This window comes from Charadrius vociferus, unplaced genomic scaffold (assembly GCF_000708025.1).
Source record: "Charadrius vociferus isolate BGI_N301 unplaced genomic scaffold, ASM70802v2 scaffold230, whole genome shotgun sequence".
In the NCBI taxonomy this organism is placed as follows: Eukaryota; Metazoa; Chordata; class Aves; order Charadriiformes; family Charadriidae; genus Charadrius; species Charadrius vociferus.
In genome coordinates, this window is record NW_009646500.1 from 1,955,361 (window position 1) to 1,981,265 (window position 25,905).

Sequence of the window (25,905 nt, forward strand, 5' to 3'; positions counted from 1 at the left end):
CTAATCTCAGCACAGGAGGTTATTCCAAGCTGCACGGCACTGATCAGCTTCATTTTTATGAACTTCCTAAATGCCCATTCAACCAGAGATCCCCTTCTTTAGAGCATGGGAGGGGAGACACATCTGTTTTAATCGCTGGTCCGACCTGGCAGATTAATTGAAACCATCCTCCCTCCTGAGAGCACCACACCATGAGAATACAGAAATATTCTCATTTACTTCCCACTTCATCACTGAAATCAATGCAAGATTTTCTACTGACTTGGGGCTTAAATAAGCTGCTCTGTAATTATATTACAGGACTTCATACTGTTATAATTTTATATTCTATACTGTAATTATACAGCATAGAATTAATTGCATGTAAATGTGTTAGCACATCGTTAATAAGATTTATCAAGCATTCTTCCCAGAAAATTACAAGAAATGATCGTAACATCATAAGGATGCAGTGTGACATAGTTTTTCGGAAAGCCTGAATGGAGTGCTAGGGCTTTTGAATTGTCACAATCGTCATTACGCTACCTAAAGCAATACTCCAACAGTCCATTTAGAAGAGCACATGCACAACCATAATTACTTAGCCAAGACCCACAGACATTGCTGAAACAAGCATGTTCTCAAGTGCTGCCTTAAAGCAGTATTTTCTCAGCGCCAGGCCTTAAGATCTCCATGTCTGTGCATATCTAGCTACAAGCCAGTATAATATGCTGTACACCCTAGGCTTAATCTTGAGCAGTCTGCAGTCTTGGAAATATCAGAAAAAAGCTCACATTAGTCTCTAATATTAAGAAATTAAAGTTAAAGTATTTCATCTTCCTGTAGTGTTTTCATCTGTTCCTCAGTCTTCCTACTGTGCCTCACTGTTCTTCCTCTAATTGCTGCTATCAGACACTAAGCTTTTTGAGGTAGACATTGATTTTCCATGTGCATTCTGTTAACCATCAGGCATGATTCAGGGACTTAACATAGAGCAACAAGAAGAAAAAAGTACTGTAAACAAACCAGGGAACATGCCAGAATGGGATGCCTGATACACTGCTGTATGGAGGTCTTTGCACACTCCAGCCAACACATTTTTGCACCTGGCAAGTCCAGTGAATCATCCTTACTGTAAAGGGGCAATACTGTTTTGCTCTGGTAATTTAATTAATCAAACAACAACACAAAGCAGTATTTCTTGAAGTTACAGCTATCAAAGTTCTTAAGGAAATCCTTAATGTCAGTTCAGAGGAGCTTAACACTTGTGACAACTCATTAGAAATATTAGCTACAAAATCTATGCCAGCAAAACCCAATAATATGTGAATTAAGGTAAGTACAAAATACACAGGTTTAATCCTGCAGATTTACGTGTTTAAATGGATTTCACTTATAATTAAATTTCACACTGTTTCTGACAGGAAAAAAAATAAAATCCTCTATTGCTGTTAATATATTTGCCACACAATTTTGGCAGCTTTGATCAGCTTTGTCATTTCAGGCATCCGGTAGTTTTCATATTGATTCAGGCATTAATCAGAACATATTTTTTATTTCAGAATTAGCATACCAAAACTGTTTTGTGAGTTATCATGCTAATATGTTCTATCAAAGACTAAATTAACATTTTACCGCTGTTAACCAGAGGCAATGCTTCATATACAATTCAGATGATGTTGCCAAACTTTTCACAATACCAGCTGCTTAAATTTGAGGGTGCTTAATATCTGTAGACCTAAAGAAATATCTTTTGAAAATAACCTAACCACAAAGCCCCCCGCAGTCCAGTATCGGTATTCCCAGAGCTAATGAAGCCCCACACTGTTCCTGAGCTGTACTGTACTATCAGTAATGAGGCAAAGCACAATGTTCCAAATACCACTATGCAGCATCTCTTTCCATCTTCACCTTCCTTTCATTTTTTCAAACTTCTTTTAGTCTCAAAGGTATCATGGAAAAAGATCGGAGAGTGAAAGGGAGGAGGGGACTGTTAACCTGCCATATCTGAACTGTTTCACTTTCCTGGGAGTGAAAGAGAATGACAAAGTAGTAAGACTGTATTTTGCTGTTTTCTACTATCTTCACAGGCAACTTGCTACCCCTCTTCTAAAGCCACTGTTCAATGCCAACAGTCACCACTATGCATTAGTGTTTTTCTGGCAGAATTCCTTGCTCTCAACCCAGAGGTTTCCTATGGCAAGTGTCCCAGTTTCATCTCACCTGTAAATGCACAGATTTTGCATGCAGCTACTACCTGCCAGGAGTACTCACCCATTGCCATCCAGGCAAACTGTCCCGAATTCTGTGAGATCTGCAGAACAACATTCAGCAGGGTATCTGAGAAATTGTGCCAGCAGAAGTTTGTATCTTCTACATATACGAAGAATATTTTGCCGGGAATCTGACAGCAACAATTGAGGGTAGATGTGAATGGCTCCCATCCACAATGCGGAACACAGCTTAAGTACTTCATTTAGACTTAGAATAACCATTATCTAGGCTTAAATTCAGATTTAAAGTTTCATTTAAAATAAAATTTACATGTATTTAGAACAACAGATACACTTGTTTATAGACTTTATCTTCCTAACATAACTAATTATGAATTTAAAATAATTAAATCTGGATAGTGCCAAACTCAGTTACCCAGGAAGCTGACTTGCTCCCAAAATTCCCTGCCTCCTTTATCACCTTTTGATACTCAAGAATATTGAAAAGACTTTTTTTTCAAGGTGAGGACATCATCAAATTTCGGCAATGTCAGATCAGAGGCACCAAGTTCTTGAGTCCTGATACTCTCTCAGCCAAAGGTGAAAAGAAATACCAACTGCAGCAATAATGGCAAAGAACAAGATCTGGGCTGTTCCTCAACTATTATTTGCATTGACTCTGAGATCCGCAGGAAGCTTGTGCAGGCCTGACAGGAACCGCGTTCCCATCAAGTTGCTCTCCCTGTAAGCAAACTGCCATAATCCCCATTAGCCTCCCTCTATAAATGTCAAATGTTTAGCAATAATTTAATGTTTAAGGGAATAGGACTTGGATGCCACTGCCAATGTCTGTAACCACAAAGAAAGGTCACAGCTCCTTAGCCAAACACCAGTAATTCAAGACTATCTGGGTTGCTGCTGTGACATAGTTGTCAAATAGCAGCTGGAAGTTTATAATCACATCTTAGCTGTGGGTACTCTTAACTAATGGCAGATATATTTCTTCCTACAGAGGAGCTAAGATTACTTCCTCTGTCTCCTCTGGCTACTTTCCCAACCTGTCATCACAATCTCAGTTAATCTGAGTTGAGCCTCGGCCAACTAATTCATACCTCTGCTGTGCTCTTTGCAAACTGAGGTGTTGTGTCATCCATCCTGGGTAGAAGATACAGATTCATACATATGCTCTTTATCAATAGGCTAAAAATAACCGGATCCCATCCTTCTTAAGGGAGGGATTCATTAATTTCAACTTTTAGCCACCAATCTGGTCTCCCTTACCTCCACACGAAGTCAAAAAAGAGTAATAAGCAGATCCAGAAGGCAAGTGGTTTGACGTAGTTTAAATTTATTTTACTTTCAATGCCTGCTTCTATCTCTTGATTATGAGGAGAGCCAAAGTGTCTAGCTTAGACTTGCCCAAGTTTTTTTGACCCCAGAGTTATATCCTGCACTGGTTGGGGGATCTTTTGGTTCTTTTCTGGTTATACAGAAGTAAAAACAAGACTACTGTCCAGCAGCATCCACACTGGAAACAAGTTTGGTAAGAAAAAAGCTACCCACACATCTGCTGAAATCTGCCTAAGAGGAAGAAAGAACACACTGAAAAAAAAACGTTTCATCTTACTCTAATCAGAGATACCACTAAGTCACTTACTGTCCTCCACAAGAAACGGCGTTGAAAGCAGTCGTTAAGGTCTAAAGCAACTGACAAAACAACGATGCCAACTCATGAACTACTCATTACACAAATGCTATCAATCACCTCAATCTCTCTGGCACAGCCATCCTCATTTCTTATATCTCACCGCTTCATGCCCTCCATTTTACAAGCTAGATAACCACTCACATCATATTGAGGGAGGCTGCAATCTCCCGAAGATGATGCAGTTCTTCATCAGTGTTGTGGTTTAGTCCTCAAATCAGTCCTCAATCAGCTTCAGGTTGGATTTTTTTGGAAGTCCATCTTAAATCATGGCTTTACAGAAAAAAAAACCCAAACCAAACAACAAAACAAAACCAACAACACTTGCTTAATTCTTTTAAGAGATATGAAAGCAAGAATACTTTTCTTACAATGAGTAAATGATGTATTTGAACAATACGCTTTTTACTTAAAAATATTTGATATTCAGGGTTTGCTGCTGTTGGTAAGCATTCTCTTTCGAAATACAGACTTTAAACCTCAATAAAATGTGAATTTCTCACCTGTGTTAGTTTAATAGTTCAAGAAGAGACCTTGCTATTTAAACAACATACTTAGCTTTTTAGAATCAGAGTTCTGCAATCAAGAATTTGCAGATTAAGGCACTGTTTGCTCATGTAGAAAAGTTCTTCCCTTTCTAGATTTCAGGTATTTTGACTAAATAAATGTGTTTTCCTTCTCTGCCAAAACTCCCCCCACCAACAGCAAGCAGTCTTATACTGTCAGCAAGAAGAAAAGAACTAAGAGAAAATTTTATTCTTAACATTTTGACTGTGACACTACTGAGCATTACAGTAAAATTTCCTGAGGAGTTGGTGCCTAGCAATGCAAAAAAAAAAAAACCACCACCAGAAAAAAAACACGCTATTTCCTAACGTACCTAGCAGTTTCTTTTGTACTTGCATCTAACGTGCAGAGAGAATTTTGAAGATCTTTACTGCCCATTCTCTGCACCTTTGGGAGCCCAGCTACCATTGAATCTCTGAGTTTACATGTTTTCCAACACAGATAACAATATCACTATTGATCTAGCAGACTGTAATTGCCACTCATTTATGAAACAAGCACAAAATACTATCACAGTCCTTCACGTGTAAGATGCAACACAGCACACGGGGGATCAGTACCAGAGCACGGAGTATTTGACTAACGAGCCACCAGCTAAGACTGCTTACTCCATCATTAGTGTGAAAGAAACCCTTACAGTAGTTCAATAATCTGTGCATCAGCTCATCACCCACAGCACAAGGCAGCTTGCTGAAGAAGCGGAACCCAGAGACTTGCTTCTTTTCAGCCCACTGAGCCATTCATATCAGTGTTGTGTGTACAAAGGTGCTTCTGCCTGGGAAATAATCAAGCTCCTGTTTTCAGAAGAAATCTCATCTTTCATCAAGACACTTAAAAAATAAAACAAAACATTAATCAGAGACTAACCACAATAGTTAACCCACTGGTGGTGTGAAGTGGGGATATTTAAAATGGTTTTCTTTAACCCAGGAACGCCAATCTCCCAGAGTAGTCCCTGTAGAAGGAAAACACAACCTCCGAAGGGCAATTGAGAGCAGGATCTGAAACACAGGTGATCTGACTTGCCCCCTAAAGGAGCCCGTTGATTTTAAGTCAGCTTTTCTCAAGCTCCCTGCAAGCCTGACCTTTTCTGGGTTTCATTGCCTTTGTACTACTCCTGTCCCCAAAGAGGGGAAAAGATACTGTCTTTGATTGATGGCAGCAACTCCTCTCCTAGGGAGTAAGGAAGGAAGAAGCAGATGTAATTATTGGGAACAACTTAGTTCATTTTTCCCCCATCACATGGGAGCTAAGCCAATGCCTGCAATTAGAGGTTGTTAGCTGTTCCCTGGCTAGTGTAAACAGTAGTAACCAGCAGTTGCAAATGCTCTGTACTCCATTACACAGGAGAAGCTGAGCTGCTACTCATAATAAATCAGCAGAATTTAGTTTTGATTTCACATTTATCCATTCTTCTTTAGTGGCTAATAGTATTTTGACCCCCTTTAAGCATTCCTATCTCTCTTTCATCACAATAAACTGTTGCAGACATACTAAAATTTACTTTTGAAAATATCCTTTTTTTCCACAAACCTTCCCTCACTGCATCTTGTCTAAGCAGATAATGTTTAGGTGATAATTCCATTCAATCACCAATAAGTTGCTTGTACTTTTTGTTTCACTTGTCTTTCTGTGGCAGCTCAGCTTTGGGGGGTGTAGGGTGTGTTTACAGTAAGAACAAGCTGCAATTACTAGTTGCAGATATAAATATGCACCTCCATACCCGGGAAGAAAGCGAGCCACTTCAGCCTTTAAAGTTATCTAACACTGCAAACATTTGAAGACTGTATTGACAGCTTGTTCTCATTTCCCTCCTCACAGAAATTGGACTGCTTCTGGCTGCTATCAATTAGCACATCCCAACACTTTGTAGGAATGTGGCTGCCAGTGACCCCACGTTCATGTGTCAAGATAGAAGCCATGTGCGTCTGAATATCTGTCCTTGGCGCTCCCAAGCATGATGACATCCTGGGTTGCTAAAACTCTCAGTCTGGTACTTTGCTGAGCAACAGCTTGTAATAATAATGATGATAATAACAACAACAACAACAACAACAACACATCTTTATAATATGGTAATATGCTTATAATAAATTGACTGTATTTGTAGCTGGAGAATATAAGGAACAAGATGGTTTTCAGCTTGATCTCTTTATCCAGTATCCAACACCTGAACTAAGGAGTCAAAAGGAAGTCAAAATCTCATATTTTATTTTTAAAAAGCACAATTTTTCTTTTCTTTTTTTTTTACAATTGTTGGAAATGGAAAAAGAGATATATCAATGAATTGTTTAATAGTCTATGTGTTGAGTGATATTAGTTGTTTAGTGTAAATAAGTAAGTTTTAATTAGAATAAATTACTGAGGATTATAATATGGTGTGATTTGTGCTGTTTGCCTAGCTTCACTTAGCATGAATAGCTACATTTGCTGAAGCCTTTAGGCTGCGAAAGTTATTTTTCTTAATAATTTCCCTAGCAGCTGGTACAGCACCGTTTAGTCTTTTAGTATGGGAAAGTGTTTTGGTAGTGTTTTTCCCAAGTCTGGGATTCTTCAGTTCTCCATGTTCTGCCAGCAAGTGCAGGTGCACAAGGAGTGTAAACCAGAAGATAAGGAGGCTCCAACCCTCAGCTGAAACTGCGAGTCAACAAGATAAGAGCCTGCCTGCCTGGACACAGAAAAAGAATCCAATAAGATGTTAGAAGACCCTAGACAAAAAATGACCATTGGACTAAAAGACACACGGACAGCACGTGAAGAGTGCATGGGGGGATGTGGGTGTATAGATCTCAAGGGTATAATTGCCCAGGAATTTCTTTGTTTGAGGTCCCCCTCTTTGGAGGCACGCAGCCCGGGCTGTTCTTGCTGCTGTACCTTTTAATTCAATTAATTATTTTATAAAATCTGATGCCTGAGACTTCGCTGTGGGAAACTTAGGGTTGAGCCTAAATAAGGAGGAAGCATGCCTGAGAGTAAGTGTGTGTGTGTGTGCACGCGCGCACGACACCATAAATGTTGTATGAATGCTTGGAGAACAGCTCCTCCTTTAACAGTTTGGCACCTCAGATCCTCCTTTAACATATATAATCATAGGATAAGTGATGAAATGTAGGACTAGATGGTTTCTGCCCCTTCTATAAGCAACTGCTTAGGTGCCCAAGAACCTAGAAATGAACAATCAAACTTTATATCTTTCATGTAAAATATTTTCTTTTGTTTGTCTTTACTGTGAACACTTTCTGTAATTAAGCTTATACTTCCTACCTTACTGTTTCCTTCAAAAATTCAACTGTAGAGTTTTGATGGAGGTATGCTGCCTCCACCAAACATTGCTGTCACCCTCCATATTTTGGATGAGATAGTGAGAGCTAGAAAAGTTAGTTAGCCTAAGGAACTGCCACCGCAGCTGGCCTTCCTCAGTAGCTCAGATAATCTAGTGCATTGGTCTGTGTGGTGAGATGTGACATCACACTAAATGCTGAAAATTTACAAAGAACTACCAGCAAATATACAACTGAGTTTTCCCTTTTTAGGGATTACCCTTGGCTGCTCTAACTCGTCCCCATTTCAACTCACAGATTAATTTAGCCACTAAACAGACGTGATGAGTGGGAAAATCATCTCTACAATAGTTAACTCGCACAATCAGGATCTTGGTATTCACTTCCCAGAGCCTACTGTCTAACACAATGTGACATTATCTTACATAAAAGCATTTGAGAAGGTTTTGAGCTATTTAAGTCCAGAAAAATCAGCTGCATTTAAATAAGCTGTTTATTAATTGCAATTGGATTTGTTCTTTCCCATCTGTTCTATAGAAGTCTGATTTCTGAATTAGGGGAAAGTAACAACCTATTTACAACCAACTTAAGTCCTGCCTCCTGCTCCCTTGTTCAAAAGAAGCAAGAGTAAGTTGTCTTTCTTTCCTTCCACACTGTTATGCGTTCAATTCTTTGAAACAAATGGGGTTCTTTGATCATGCCAAAGCATTTCAGTTGGTTGACAAGATCGTTGCAACAGTTTGGACTGGATTTCAGATTATCTGCCAGACTCAACACTAAAAATGCTGCATCTTATAAAACAGTTTTAGAAAGCAAGTGACTTAATGTTTCTCACTTTTATACTTAACAACTACAGCACAGTAAAGTTTCTTTCATTTTGGTTTTATTAATTCTTGTCAATAAATATCAAACTCATTAAGAAGACAATTTCAATCATCTTCAAATTAGTTGAAAATTCAGAGCACATCAAAAGTTTTGGAGGAAGGAATAGGCTTACAGAACTGATGAAGTGGTGGAGTTAACACACTAGCTCCTATGCCTAGAAATCTAGGTTCATTTTTTTCTGGAGATTTGAGTCCATTTCTCATCCTCAAGTATTTTGGGTAGAGAATTTTATTTAAGCCCATGTTATAAACTAGGCAGAGAGTGGGTCTGAGCATCCACTTCTTAGTTAGCTCCATTAGTACACAGGTTAAATTGGAGGAGGTGATTCTTACTTCTCTTTGTTGGAGCTAGGATACTTGGAGAAATATGTCACTAGCCCAAAAGAGGATGATCCGGGACAGCAGGAAGAACACTTAGGAGCCACCACCCACAGAGTCTACTTGCTAGTCCTATAGATGTTGACATGGTTCAATTTTCTCTAGGTAATGACTTGGGAACCATCATGACCCTTATCTGTCCCTTAGGCCCTTGGGAAAAAGCATACATAACCAAATTCCCTCTAGCATATAAGGAGATTAAACCTCCGTATCCCATATTCTAGTTCCCAATAACTTCACATTTCCTGTAAAAATAAAGATGAACTTATATCAGAGATAAAGTTAAAAATTTTATATCACCAAATCAAGAAGTTGACAGAGAACACTTGCCTGTGAAACTAGTAGCGTGCAGAGGAAAAGAGAATGAAATATTCTTTGCTTTAGACTTGCAATAAAACTTTCAGGGCTTCACATGCATCTGGAAGCTGTTCATAACCTCTCTAAGGAGTCGTGACTCATCAGTTGAAGAACACTAGTCTGAATTAATGGCATTCGCCCAGAGCTAACTTTTTTATTTTTTTTTTTTTCTTGTGAATAAGTGTGTCTGAGGCCATGCTAGCTTTTCTTACGTGCCTACATCCATAACAGAAGTTGAAAATATTATGATTCTGCATTCCTCGGCATTATTCCACATTCCTAGGAGCAAAATGGCTTTGCTGAAAAGCAGGGCAGATGTGATTATGAAACACATTCTTACATTTGCGACTTACTCTGTTCGACACAAATTACTCATAGTTAAAGTTTCATGTTAATGGCATAAGGGAGTAGCAGGGGACAAAGCCAATGCAATAAAAGAAACTAATAAAGCAAGGCACCTCTGGGCCTTGTGGGTTCCTGCGTTATCAGTACCATACTTTAGTCAACTGCACATTCTAAATTGTGTAATAATGTAAACCTGAAACCTCTAACTGGGAACACTCTGGCTAGTGTATAGATGAATTGAGAAGGCTTGTGATAAAATTGAAGAAGAAGCAAGGGAAAGTCCCATTGGATGTGAAATCTCCAGAACATTTTTATGTGGGTTTCTGGGTTGTGAGTATTCTTACCAGACCTTCATGCTCAAAAAACCCTAATATGGAACATGTAGGGAAGGGAAATGTGGTCAGAAACATTCCTAAGAGTTTTAATTTGCTTTGAGGAAAAACATGTCTTCAAAGCAATCTGGAAAGTCTAAAAAATTATATTGCAATGTCAGGATGATGACAATATTTGTGGCACTGTTGATGTGAATCAATATCAGAGTCACACAATGTCAGTACAAGTTATCCCACTATGAAAACAAACACATCACAAAATTTAAGACTTAATTATGTTGTGTTCAGAAAGGGAAGCCTGGAGCAAGAGATACAAAGAAAAGGTGAGTTGGTGCTGTATCAGTAAATCTGAGGCCTAAATCTAGTAGACAAAGAAACATAAAAGCCTTAAAGAATAAATTACTTGGGGCCTCTTCCTTCTTTGAATAACATCCATAGTAATGAATAGCACTGATTCCCCATCCAGACAGAATAACATTCACAACAGGAAGGGAGAAGATAAAAAGAAGGTGGGTCTATAACTCCTCTCTGCCAGGCCAGATTCTGAGACTTCCAGAATCTCCATCACCGGGACATAAATCAGAGCCTCACAACCTAAGTACTTCCAACTGGGGAGATCTGCTGGCTTAATAGTACATTTCTATGGCCAAAGAACGTTACAGAAGAATGAAGAATCAGGCCTGCAATGTGCAAACAATGTACAGTGAGGGGGTAGTTAAGGTTCCCACACATAGTAAAAAAAGCTTTTGTGCAGTAGGTAGCTCATTCTGCTGAAGAGAGAAGTTTCAGCCAGAAAGAGCCAATGAAACCTTTCCTCATTAAGACCAATTGTCTGAAAGGACTTCAGGACTTAGAGCCATGTCTGTATGGCTCACTCCTAAACCCAGCTCACACGCTCTGATTATCCACACGCTGGCACAGGATCTTTGCTCGGAGCCAGGTGTACGATGTGGTTGAAAACAACAACAGGCCACAGATGGACTTGGATGGGAATACTGCTCCTACCAGAACTGTTACCAAGAATAGTGGGAACATGACCCAGAATATCATGTAAATGTTAAAATAATGAGAATTCACAAATTCATTACAAAAATGCTTGGACTGCATCAGTGTTAGCGGATCAGTGTCCTGGTCTGAGGTAAAACAGAACCAATTTTCTTTTCAGTAACTTTACTTTTCAGCTAAGCCTCTTCTAACTAACTACATTCTCTGAAATTAACGGCATATTTTTCAGACAGGGTGAGCTTCTAGCAGATATAAGGCCTGATGTTCATAATTAATACCAAGGAATGGGATGCGGAGAGGCTCCTGCTTATACTTATTGCTATAACAACCGAGGTCAGCTAATTTTCCTATGCACCAACTTGGAGGGTCAGAAGTGGAAAAGTGTAAGGGGTCCCACCTGCGGGGAGGACCAGACAGGACAGGTGACCCAAAACTGACCAACAGGCTATTCCATCCCATCTGCCTCATGCTCAGAATAAAAGCTGAGGGATCAAAGTGTCAGGGCTCTTTCTTCAATGGCCAGCATCTGAGGAAGACTCTGTCTGTTCATCTGCCTTTTATCCCGATCCCTGTGTTCCAGAATCCATATCTGGAATTTAGTTCCCATCTGTCGCTGAGTCCAGTCTGGGACTTTCCCAGTGCCTGCCGGTGACATGATCATCATCTTGGGAGCTCAATACTGGTTTTGTATGTATTGTATATATTTAATTATTTTCTTTTTTTGATATTATTATATTTTCTTTTTATTATTTTATTATTAATATTTCATTAAAGTAGTTTAGTTTCTTTTAACCTCCTAAGTTTCTTTCTCTCTCATCCTTCTCTCCTGGAAGGGAGAGGTGAGGGATAGCGTCTGTCTTTTGTTTCAGCGGCCGGGCTGGCCCAAACCACGACAATCAGGATCCATTTGACTTTAAGAAAAAGGCAGGAAGCCTGCTGGAGTAAAAAACTAATACACAGTCTAAACATTACATACCAGAGAATAGTTAAAGTAAATTAGGAAACTGTTGGAAGGAAGAGCTAAAGGGAAGACAATAAGGTCCACACTTTACCTGTTTTAGTTATTTACAGAAGCTTAATTGTGGAGTTTCCTAATTCCATAACTGAAAGATAACTTTATATAAGACAAGGTAATTGTTGCAGGAATATTACAAAGCTGAATAACGAAACCATCAGAAAGCATTTTGAGATGTTTTACAAAGCATTGCAGAAGTAAAAAAGATCTATACAATTCTTTACTACTTATGCAAACATAATTAAGCTGAATTCAAGATTTGTGCTAAAGTAAACAATTCAGGCCTTGGGCTCAAAATGTACAGCCAAGTTCTTATTATACTTATATATCCACAGTGCTCTTTTTATTTTCCCTTCTGCCTCCCACTATGTATCCTCAGCATCTTTTAGCTTGATTTTTCACTTGAAAAACTAAATTTGGGAATTTTACAAATTAGAAAACCAAACCCACGCGCACTGCTACAAGAATGTCCCTTGATGCACTACCCCCACACACACACACCCCACCACCCCCAATTTTCTTTTATTGCCCTCCTGGGCTTCTGTTTAGTAAAAGTTTCCTGTTTAGGTAGGCATTTTCAGGGGAAGGTTATAAAAAAAAGAGAGAGAGAACAATTAAGAAACTGTAGGGCAACTTCACCATATGGTATGCCCAAAGGAGACACTAGCAACACAATAATCTGCAACTCATCATGTCATACTGCTGTATTATGCATACCTCATTGCCTCAACTTGTAGCAGAGGTCTGAATCAGAAGACATGAGATAACGCCTATATGACAGTTCTCGTTCTCCTAGTAGTCCATAGCAACATTTATTTCTAAGGTGTAAAATGAGGATGTGCAAGTGGAATAAAATCTTTCGTGAGCAGACCAGATGTTGCCCTTCTCTGTTCCTGAACGGTTTCCAAGAACAGGAACATACAGGCCACCCAGTGCAGAAAGGTAAGGGTAGTCCCCCAGGTTCTAAATTTCTGCCTGAACCTCAGCTCTCTGATTCAACAGACAATTGACTATTGCCCTGCAATGTAAGCAAAATGCATTCCAAGTGTTTGTAAAGCCTTTGCCCTGCTGTACATGCACACAGATGGTAGAAGGCACCTGAGAGTCTGACCTAGAAATCCATTTATTCTGAGGCCCCTTTAAATCCTTTGCTCACTCTCTTTGGAGCCCTGAATGAAAAGAAAAGCTTTTAACTTTGCTTCTTTTTTTTTAAAAAAGTCTCTGCTACCAACAGCTGCTAAAATTTCACACAGTGAAGTACCTGAAAAACCTCTGCTGAAACTCGGTGATTTAGGAAAGCTGTAAAAGGGAAAGAAACAAGGCAGGAAAGAAGGAAGGAGAAAGAGGAAGACAACTCACTTCCACTGTCTTTGAAAAAGAGGGGCAAGGTGGGATTAAAGCATCAGATGAGACAGTTCAGACACAAAGCACAAGTGACAGACAGAACAGGTTCATCATGCATTAGAGCGGTGGTGTCTGCTCGCTGATTTTTGGCAGCTGCTTCTGCCAGCGCAACCACTTGCCGCTGCTTTACCAACCAATGGCTGAGAGCAAAACCCAGCATCCGTCGCTCGCACAAAAAGCGCTCTATCGCTCCTCAGCAGGGCTCCTTGTGCTACAGCTCCGCAGGGTGGAGGGTGACTGCTTCAGTCTGTTTATTCTTCGGTAAATTGCACTGTTTTCAGGTATCATGCACAAGATAGCTGACAGAAAAAAAGCCCAAAGGCTTTGGTTCAGCATAAGGCCTGCAGGTAAGCACTTCCCATAAAGATGTGTCTTGTGTTTTGTTTATTTGATTTTATTTTTTCTTTGCTTTTAAATACCTGAGTTGTCATCATTCAATTTAGAAACGTTCAAATTACTATTCTAACTCAAAAGCTACACCGTAAGTGAAAATGGGATGCAATTATAAACCTTTAGTGTCATTACAAAGTTAAATGATAAGAACATCTAATGCAACTGCAAATAAACATACTAAATAGCTGGTAAAATTACACTTTACTACTGCTAAGTGGAGCTGGAAACAGGACAGGGTGTTGATAGGAATCAGTTACAAATGTAAATTTGATCACTAATTGGCCAAAACTTCACAGATAATCAACCTAATAACAGCTAATCAAACAAGTGTTACAAGTTAAACAAATAGATCCTTCCCTCCTAGTCCTTCCTATTGAGACCCTGCTCCCTCTGAAGTGTGAATCCATTTACTGGTCATTTAGCAGACCAGCCGTTTTTAGAGTCCAGCCTTGCTCGAATTGTAAACAGACATGAGACTGATTTCATAAAATAAAGCCTTCAGCACCAGCGACTCCTGTCACAGCACATTACCTCTTCAGTCGTACTGGCACAGCTGTCTGAGAGGCTTTGCTGTGAACCAGCCCAAGGAACTGATCCAGCTGGAAGTAATCCCATGGGTTGGTTTTGGTTTTTTTATTTTATTTTATTTTATTTTTTTTTCCTTCTCTTCAAGCCGGGTCACTTTCCCTGTCTAGCTCACAGCAGGAGTGGGAAACACAAGGTGGTGACTGTCATCCCTGACCTATCTTGCTCTTGATACTTCAGAAACGCTAGGCCACAGCCTAGGAACTTACTTTTTGAGGCTTGTTCCTTTTAAATAGTTGCAGAGTATACATGCAAATGCAGTCATACTCAACATTTAAAACATGTCCCAGAATCTCTAAACTGTGGAGTGAAGTGCATAGTGCAACCTCGAAGCTGCGCACGACTGCATGCTCCTTCCAAAACTGAATTATATAACATTGTTGTTGTGATTTCTTCTTGTTTTCCCCTATTAAATTTTTCATCCTCAGTTTTCCTCTCTACAGCACCAAGTTTCCAGCAGCTAGGTTCAGGTTGCTTGATACTCCGGGCTCTGTCTTCACTTCACAGAGAAGCACACGAGCACATTCAGTCAGCCTTGCTGGCTGGAGCCTCAAATCACAGCATCCGTGCTCAACTCGGGAAAGCTGAGCTGTAACAGATTGTCCCACCTCACCTCAATCTATCCAGGACACTTCAGCGGAAGTTTACACCTATAATTAGGAGCCAATCTTGCCTGGGTTCCCACTGTGCAGTGGACTCCAATCTTGGGCTTAGATGAGCGATAAGTGCAAGTTGGAGGATTTATAATGTACGGTTGTAAAGAAATCTGTCTTGAGAACATGCACTTAACTGATGGTATAGACATGCTGAGAGTTATTCTGCTGAGAGCAGTTTGTTCCTGCAACATTCAGTTATTGCTTCAGGGGACTTTAAATACCATTACTTGTGGCCCAGATGATCGCAGGTATTCAGGCTCATACAAGAAATGTAAGCTTTCCGCAGTGCTATTTCACTGAGACACAGATGGAGCTTTATGATTTATCTGAAGTCACCCAGGGATACAACAGCAATCAACCTCACCAGGCCTATTCCCAAAAGCACAGCCAGCCTTCATAATAGATGCTGACTAAGTACATAGTCGGCATGATGAGTAGAAACGGATTCCTCTGCTGAATTCTGTTTATTGCTATAAACAATTTACATGGTTAGCAGCTTGTTGAGGGGTTGATGATTCATTGAGACGTCTTACAAGATCATGCATGTAGTGAAAGGAGGGAGTCAAGAGTATAACTCGGACCATGGATGCAACTAGTCTCCATGAGGCTGGTGAGGTGGCTATATTTTGGCCAACTTGTCGGCAAACCAGGATTTCTAAACCACAGCATCAGACTCAGTGGCAGGTGGCAGAAAGCCCCACGTAGAGATGTGGGAGCTGTGGAAAAAGGCATAAAATTGTCAATTGTGAGTTACATTTGTACTCTAAAGATGACGCCACCTCACTGAAGCCACGTCACAGTGCTCATAGCGTCTCCACTGTCTGGCATTATCTGCACTTGTTCTTTTAAGTCTCGCTGATGATGATCTCAGCCCAAGTTCTCATTCACACAAAGATCTTTTATACAACTTGACCATTACAAAGGTCTTGTACCTTTCATTGGCACCTACTGCAAGATTGATTTTCATTGGCAGTGCAGCCTAGAAAGACCTTGAGATAAATGGAATTCAGGTTCCCACTCTGCCCTGTGTACTGTGCTCTCAAACATATGCTGTGGAGTCTATAATGGGTTGCTGTAACAAGCAATTCACTGTGTAACAGGTGATGAATGAGTTATAATATTTTACTGCTCTTGGCTAAGTATATGAAGTGGCATGTGCAGTGAGCGTATTTCAGGATTGATCTTTGAAACACTCATGCAAAGAGCAGGAGGCAAGAGGAAATAAAGATTTTGATAAAGCTGGGGCATTCTTTGAAAGGATTTGCTTCAGTTTTGCCATTTTGGAGTATTAACTACAAAGGAATTTTGCAGAGTTATGCCTAAATGATGATTTAACATTTGCCACTATGTATAACTTGAGGGGAAGAAGGTTGGTTGTGAGATTCTCCTTTGTAGGTACAGCTGTGGTAGGTGCTGCGGGGAGGCTGCCCATGTCAGGGAAGCAGGAGGAGATAGTGACTGGTGACAGGACCTGCCAAGAACTAGACAACCCTACAGGCTCCTTCTGTGGTGTTTCTCTGTACTCATTTGACTCAGGCCTGTATCAGGTGTATCAGTAAGGTATCATTGCTGACACTAGCACCTGCTTACATTGTCACGCCTTTTCGCTCTCTGCTATTTAGTTTCTTTTCTGTTGTAGAGAGTAGGTTTCTCTAGAGGAAGGAACTACTCTATACCTTCCCTACAGTAATAAAGTTAGAGGACTATTGTTGTAATATTATGGTATTGATAATTGTAAAAATAAGCTCTGTGCGGATGCAGTTACTACATTTAGTCCTCACATCTATGTTAAGACAGAGTTTTCTCTTAAATTTCAACATTTTCACCCCCAAGACTCAATTGCATTAAGAATGAAGTGCTCTTCTCACCTCCCTTTTAGGTTAGCATCATTAGATTTCCATTAAATGCTGTCATTTGGCTGATTTGCACCCACAGTAGAAAGCTGTCATCAGGCCTTAATCACTCCTTCCTTCTTTCCAATCCTAATCACCACCTTCCCCTGTTTAGGTCACATCAGGATGTTGACACTGAATGTCTTCTATTTGAATTTCATGCCAGGTCACTTTGTGATGATTATCTGATTGGTCTCTGACATCAGCAAAACTCAACCTATGTGAAAGACAAACAAGAGAGAAGGTCAGCAGGGGTGGTGGGGGGGGGTGGGTGCAAAATAAATTAAAAAAACACCACACCACACCACACCAAAACCCACCTTTTTTGGTGTGTGTGCTATAATAATGCAAGTACTCACTGATGGGAGAGTGTATGCTTCCCCTGACATCAGAGACATGAACTTTTTTTGTTTTAATCAGAGAGAATACTCGTCCTCATCTAACTGTATGTGCTGACTTAAATTTACAGGGGCTATATGGTCATCTTTTCTTCCCGCAATCAGAGTACTTGGAATCAGGTTTTATGCTTGAGAAGTCAGAACTTGCCATCAACAAAAGGCTAAAGAGCAAAAGTGATTGAAACAAAGCTGCACTGTCAGCAATATTTGCTTCTTGATTCTGAATCTGCAAATGAGCACATAACGTTACATAATTCACACATTTTCATGGAAGAGGATTATATGCATTGTCTTGCACAGTAAATTATAGAGCCCTGGCCAGTGTATTCCTTTTCTGGCAATTTATCACACTGATATAATTTAAAGATGCTTTCTCCAATTTATTTTTTCACCACCAACAATAAGAAGAAAACCTGAAAAAGACACCTAGCCGAGTGCTTTCCTATTGATTTATTTTGCCTTATTAAAACCTTTTTCCTAAATACAAAGTAGCAAACACTTAAAAACTCTATGACAAATATCTGGAGTTACAATATTATTTTTTTTTTAAATGATAACTCCACAGATACTCCATAATGACTTTAACTCTATGAAAATAAGCTGATTTTTTATAGATGTTAAATAAAATTAAACCATCGGCCCACAGATATGGATATTCATAAAATGCCACAGGCAACAACATGTTTTTCTCCTGTTAACCTTGACCTTAACCTTGCCCATGACAGCATCAATTTCCTGTGTCTATAAGCAATGTTGGAGGATCTCCTGGACAAAGTGTTGCCTACAAGCCTTGGGTTAAAACCGATAGCATTAGACATTCAATTTCAGCTATTCAAGGATTAAAAATGCATGCTGTCTGGAGCACAGAGCAAGAGTACGGAGTGTGCTGCAGGCCTGATGTTCCCAAGGTCAGTGAACTATGACATAAAATCAGTGCTGAGCAGGAGATCTCATGGAGATCCCCTGTTTCTGTCCAAGCCTGGCATGCACCAACAGACTCTGCAAACTCTTCGTCTCTGCCTCCACCAGGTCTTTGGCTGCCTGCTTCCAAGGTTAGCTCTGATGTGGCACAGCTGTGTAACCTCAGATCAGACTGCTGCGAAAACGTCTAAGCTGGTAGAAAAAGCTGTGAGAAGCCTTGTCCGGAGCCTCTACCCCTTGTTTCAGGAGTTACCTTTGTCTCAGGCCTTTGCTGCAGCTGCATTGGAGCTATGCTTGTGTGTGGCCCTGCTTCCTCCTGATCCTGACCTTGCATTGCTGATTTTGACTTCCTGGGTGGACCTCATACGTGCTTTGTCACCACAGACTTGTGTCTTGGGACATGGCACCAGTGGGAGAAGCTGCCTCTGTCCCCTTGGAGACCTTGGCCCAGATGGAGTTCCTGAGAGAGGACACAGTTTCCCAGGCCCCCTGCTGCAGTGAGTGCCAGGAGCTGCCCCAGCAGCAGGTGGGAGCAATGCTTTTGTGGTTGTGCTGCAGGGGGACATACCAGCAGACATATTTACAGACTGCCTCATCAAGAAGAGAAGGTAGACAAAGCCTTCTTAAACTGATCAGGAAAAACCTTACAATCTCAGGCCCTGAGTCTCATGGAAGAATTTAACCATCCAGAAGGGCAACATGTCCAGGTAGAAGTAATCCAATTTCTGGAGTACGTTTGGGACAGTTTTTTAACACAAGTGCTAGACAGGCTGAGGGACATGGCCATCCAGATCCTCTGTTCACAAGTAAGGAAGAACTGTCTGGGGATATAATGTTAGATGTCAGCATTGCCGGGGCTGTCTATGAGACTGGCAGATCTGATCTGCCAATTAAGATCCTGAAGGAAATGAGGAAGGCAAATAAGAGAATAATAGCCCTTGACTTCATGGGAACAAACTCAGTTTGTTCAAGGACCTGATCACAAGGATCCCATGGGAAACTGTCCCAAAGAGCAAAGGTGCCCAGGAGACCTGTGCCATCTTCAGACACGAGAACAGTCCATCCCAGCGTGTGGGACAAGCAGCGTGTAGCAGGAGAACAGTGTGGCTGAATGGAAGCACCTGGCTGAGCCCACGCCACCAAAGGAGACCCACGCAGGGGAAGCAGACAGGGGCTGCCCCGCAGTGCTGTGGAAACGCTGCCCAGGCAAGCGGGGATGGAATTAGCACGGACAAATGTCTGAAAAGCAGCAGTGGTGTGGGATGTGCAGGGCACCAAGGGCTTTGACAGCTGCACGTGCAGCAAAAAGATCAGGGAAAATGTTGGCCCACTGCTAATTGGGGAGGGCGATCTAGTGACAAAGGACAAAGCAAAGACTCAAAACATTCCTTGCCTTGGCCTTTACTAGCAAGGTCTGCTCTCAGGCCTCCAATGTCTCTGTGCTTAGTCGCAGAGCTTGGGAGAGAAGTTCATGGCAGGTGAAGATGAAATATTCACAAAAATAACACAAATCCATGAGAGAAAGCAGAAGTCAAGAAAGCCTGAGAATTCAAATATTAGTCATGATCTATTCTCACCAACACCTTCTGACACAAATGAGTTTTTTGGGCTTGGGACATACCTTAAAGTAATGTTATAAATATGGAGCATTTTTCTTTAGATATGAAAAGTGTTGCTGTGATGTAGACATCGTAATATCACGGTATGAACAGCTGGAAGTTCTAATTTCACAGTTTTTGTAGTATTCATAATGTCAAGTACGAGGAATACAAAAAACACAGGTTGAAGTTTCTAATTTGGGTCAACTAATTCTTATCACATAGCAGAGATATGGCAAATATTCCCCAGCAAGGTGCCACTGCACAATTTTACATTCCAGAGGGTAGTACTCAGTTCTACGGGATCCATATATGGGTAATTAATGAATCTTCTCTAACTAGCCAACCACACTCTCATTACTGAGCTTGTGAGTCAGTATTGCTAATTCACAGTGACATCAGCTGGTGGCTGGGGATTGTCCCTCACAGTGTACCACTGTTTAACTCATGTTTATGACACTAATTACACTGGCACATACTAAATAATTCAAGCTTCCTTGGACTCACACATAGACATCAGTAAGGTTTATTCATGCTCATTAAACACTGACCCACACTGGAAGCTGTGTATGCTGTCCCACTTTTCAACATAGCAATTCCTGATATAGCTGAAGCTGCCAGACACGTTGTTTTTTCTGGACTTGTCTTTTTTTCCCTGATAAGAAATCTTTTCCAGGTGGAATCTGAAAACTCTGCACTGTAATTAGTAGTGCCCAAGCATGATTGTGGATGAAGCACCCAGTATGCTATATGTACGACGTAACTCCTCATCACTGTGCTGATGGTCTGGATGTAGCAGACTTAAAGCAGATGTAAAGAGGTCAAAATAGGTTTGCCATTTCCTGGATGTGTTGGACATCCCAAACAGCTGCTGCACCAATGGCCTATATGTTTACAGTAAATCTGGTGTACACAAGAGCTGCAAACTCCTGTGCATTTGTGTGTCACCTGAAGAGTACATACACGCAGGCTAGGAACTGTAATTACCGCTGTTAGGGTGACATACAACATGGTCTGACAACTGTTGAAAAAATGAAACGGTGTTGCCATTCTGAAAAGGCATTGCCAGAGCCAAATCACTTTCACAAGTCTTTTAAGCTACTTACTTGCTGCAAAGAAACAGAGGAAGAGGAAACCATGACCTCAGGAGACTGCACAAGACTAATTCCACGGCTAGTATCTGAATGCAGAAGTGATGTGCATATGGTGAGTGACAGAGACCTTTTTCAGAAGTTGGTTTCTGCTGTGGCTCACAAGCAGTGAGAGAAGCAAGTACTGTTCATGCAGAAACTGGACCTACTTTCATTCATCCCTATAGCTCATGAATGCAACAACCTAATAGTGCTCCTAATTACCAATCTCTGTGCTTTTCAAAAATATGGCGAAAACACAGAATGACTGGGAGACCAAAGAACACTCCATTTTGCGCTTTTAAAGTACTTGGTGCGTGAGAGCTTGCTACAGCTTTGGTTTTTTTTTAAAAAAAAAAAAAAACACCTCACAGTCTGGCAATACTTGAGATAGCGATCTGGAAATTAGACAAAGAAAATGTATATTAGTGAAGAAATAGGTTATCTGTTAAAGTTTTTCTCTTAGCTATACTGATTGGTGCCATCTGGGTGTTCAGAACAAAGCAGAGATCCTTAACTCTACGGCAATTTTAGCTTAAGTTTCAAGACCATCAAGACAGCAGAGAGGAAATAGCCCAAAACATATTAAAGAAATTTGCCTTAGCCTTAAAATATGCAATAATTTAATTAAGAATAGGAACGCTAGATTTCATCCACCAGCCCACTCACCAGCCCACACACTCAAAATATATTACTGCAAGAACTCAGTCTCTCTCTTAATTTTTTGTCATAATAGAGTATTTGGTACCTGCTCTTCTGCCTGTTCCACATCTTTACTGAGAAATTCAATCTTTGCTGAAATGAAATCCCTTCTGAAATAAGATAAAGTTTTATTCACATGTTCAGAACAACTAATCTTCCACAAGCCGAAAAGCAGTGGTTTTATTCAGGAAGGAGACAGCGAAAGAATAGAATAAGACTACTGAGACAGATTTCACTCAGCCTGTGGGACTTTGCATCTGAATCTCAAAATGGCAGTCACAACGCTGTCTTCCCTGAAGCAGGGAGGAAAACAATGCATTTTCAACAATAGAACTGCACACACACAACTAAATGCCATTCTCAGTCAGGCGTTTCTATTCAATTTCCCTTGCCTAATTTATGATTTTTTTCTTTAATTTCATGAAGGGTGATTTTAGACTTTATGAGAGTCTATACTAGAATGTTGTGGCCAGATGTGGGTATCAGACGAAGCAATTGGCACGTGCTCTTCCTCATTTACACCTCTAGATTTACCATCTGCCACATGGCACTGGGAGAGAGACACAGAAATGTTTGTGTTCTTCAAACATTGAACAAGGAACTTGATTAGTAAAAGGAACATTGTATTAACCCCAAAGCTTCTGTTCTCCTTTTTCCATTTCACTGCGGAGTTTTTGCATAAAATCCCTCTCTGCCTGGCCTCTCACTGCAAGCCAAGATAAACAGTTTACAACATCATCACAGCACCAAGTGCACCGTTACATTTACATTGCCTTTAGGCTGATAAGAAGTGTGATCATTTTCTTTTTTTATTAATCACATTACCATCATTTGGCATTCGAAAGTTGTTTCTTCTCGCTGAGTAATAGTTAACCAGTCAAAAGGTCCTTTCATTAATTCACTTAATATTTCCTCCCAGCATATTCTTAATACTTTTCTCCTTCAAATATTGCTTCATTTGTAATTTTATATCCAAACCCTCTGATCTAAGCATAAAGCCCTAGGAGGCTTTATTATTATTGCTGTTATTCTTTTCTCTGTGTTTTTCCCTATCCAGTGCTTTTTCTGAATCTAGTCATTTGATCTAGCAAATCAAATCTAGATGGTAACAGACTTTTTAGAAATCAGGCTACTGCAGCTTTTAGCACAACATGGAATTTGTGGTACAGAGTTTCAGAACAACACCATCACATTTTTTGTTGCCCTTTTAAGTATATTTGAAGCATATTTGGGTATCCTATTAAGGCCTATTAAGAAAGGGTTTATTTCCAGCTATGTTCTTCTTTCAAATTTGACTTCAAATGGAGTGGGATCCAGTCTTTAAATCTGAATTTATTGTGAGAAATTAAAGATCAGAAATTAAGGGTTGTTATCTAAGACAACATCCTCAGATAACTTCATGCAGCAAATAACATACAGTACTCCAATACTTACATTACGAAAGCGTCATGTGTGCTGTTTCTGGCCATTGGAAATTAGTACCATTATTATTAGTCCATTTTAGCTGTTTAATCTTTTCTTCAGAAACATTACACAGTCTTTGCTAGGGTTTACTGACCCAATTTTAAAAACAGTTCCAAAATCTGCTTGCTCTAGTAATCCATCAGAAATCTACCCAACATTTTTACACCATCAGACACACACACACACAGACACACACAAAAAATAAAATCAGTTTCTTTCAATGCTTTCAGGAACATCTATATCATTGTTATGTTAGAGTGAATGTAATTGTATTTTTTATTATGACACACAATTCCAAACATAGTTCAGGAAGATACAGGCATTGTCTTTCAGAGCAAGCCAGGCTGATAAAATATCTTCTTTTACTTGGGACATTTCCACACAGAAAATAGTTAACATCTTGGAATGACCATTATCTCCAACATGCAGCAAATCCTAATTATCCTGGAAGATGAACAGCCTAAAAGTTTTACGCTGAACAGTTTAGCAAGTGCTATTATTCTGTTTAGAATATGCACAGAGAAATAAGCACAAGCCCAATATCACACACAGTACAAAACAGAGCAAGGCAATGACTGCAGCTCTCTCTGATCCTAAAGAAGCAATTCAACCAGGTGACTGTCCTTTTATACTCCAGATTCAAAATACAACTCCTGTTTTCAAGTAATATTCAAATAATTAAGATACCTTTCCTCCTCCCTGTTAGCCTTGAACATGTTTTAGATTTAATTCCTTCTCTCTTCCTCCCCTAAACTAAAAGTTTATATCCCCTTTACTGATATTCTATTTCCTTTTTCAGATAGAAAACGTGGTCATTATTCTTAGCATCCTCCACTCCTCGGTCACCTCTCTTTTGTTTGGTTTGTCTGATACCTAGTTTGCTGAACGTGATTCTCCAAGACTATGTCAAATTTCTATCAGATAACATTCTCTATGATTTTCTTTTTCCCAAAGGTGTGAAATTTAGATGTTAACTTGAATCAAAAAATATATATCCATCCATAGAAAATGTCAAGGATGAACACAGTTATGTTACAGGATCCAGGTAATACTGAATTATTTATAGAAAACATGGTGTATCTAAACACAAAATAAAACTTTAGTTACCTTTGCTGAATATATCAATAAAGATTTCCAGAAGCACCAGGAAAAACAAAACAAAACATAAGAAAATAGAAGAAAAATGCATTTGGAAATTCAATTACCATTTAAAACGTTAGAACAAAATATGCCATGATTTTATCAGTTTGCAAATTAAAAAACAGAAGCCTCTGTAGTTATTCCACAAGCTCAGAAGAAAAGAGAATAAGCAAGCAGAATTTTCTATACACCTTCACCTTTTTCTTCAGTTGAGAATATATCAGCTTTAGTTACTTGGTCTAAAGACATATAGGAAATGTCTGCAGACACCAAAAGATATTTAAAAATGTTAAGGTTGCAAAATCAAGTATTGAAAAATTACATAATTCTAGGCTTGCTTTTACAACATCATTGCTGATGCACACGTGTGTGGCAGCCCCGATGCTTTTCAGCTGTTGAGAATCTTCACAGTGCTTCATCCTGCTTCATCCCAGAAAAAAAAGATCGAAGAATTCAGTTAAACAATTAGTTCTTACTATTCACCTTGTGAATGAAATCACAGGACAGTCAGGGTGTTGGAACCCTCTAATTTCTGCCTTATGTGCCACCTTTCATGCTCAGTCCATGCAGCTGCATGCCCATCTCTGCAGCTTTGGGGGTAGCCAAGTAAATCTCCATAGAGGGTTATTAGAGGCTGTATTGCTGCCAGCATGCGCTCTGTATCCAGGTATGTAGCATACAAGGGAAAGGACTCAGAAAGGTCTTAGTAAAAGCCTTTACAGTTCCGGTAGAAATGGATCTCTTTATCCCCAAGGCAAGAGCCACCCACCTACGTTTTTATCCCCTGATCCTACAAGGCTTTTCCTTGCGGCCAATGCCTCATTCAATATACCACAGTGCCCTGAAATAACCCACCTTTCTGAGATGCATAGAGGCCGAGATGGCTTCTAAAGTCCATTTGCACCAGATGATTACAGTTTCTGCAGTTCAGTTACAACCTGGGGATAATATTTTTTGCTTTTAAAAATCCTTAGGACTGTTCTTTCAACACTAGCCTTATTTTCTATAGTAGCATAATCATTTGCTAATTGTACCCATAAAAAGAAAATGTGGTGTTATCATTATGGGGGATGGGAGGGAAGAGGCACACACATATAGGTGCCATACTTTTATTTGCTTTTAGCTTACCTGAACTTTTCTTGAAATTTTAAAAGAAATTCAACACTGTGTGGAAGATTAAATGTTCAGGAGAATTTTACTGAACAGCAAATGATATAAAAAAACTTACCTAGAATAAACACGTACAACCATTATATATTTACCCTGCATTCATTAATGTATTTCAAGGTGATCACTTCAAGTAATTTGGAACAAATGACTGGAATTTAACATCTCCATTAATAAATAAGATACTGAAAAACTTGCTTGATTGAACAGTGTAATTATTGTCAAAATAAAGCCTTTTCAGATACTATTTCTTTCCTAAGTTTTCTTACAATTAAAAATTGTAAGAAATGCATGATACACTGAAGAACAATATGCGATACAAAACAGTGCAGTGGAGAAAAGCAATGGTAATATGCAGGCTGTGTCACTTACCAAGCAAAAGATCATAATGGTT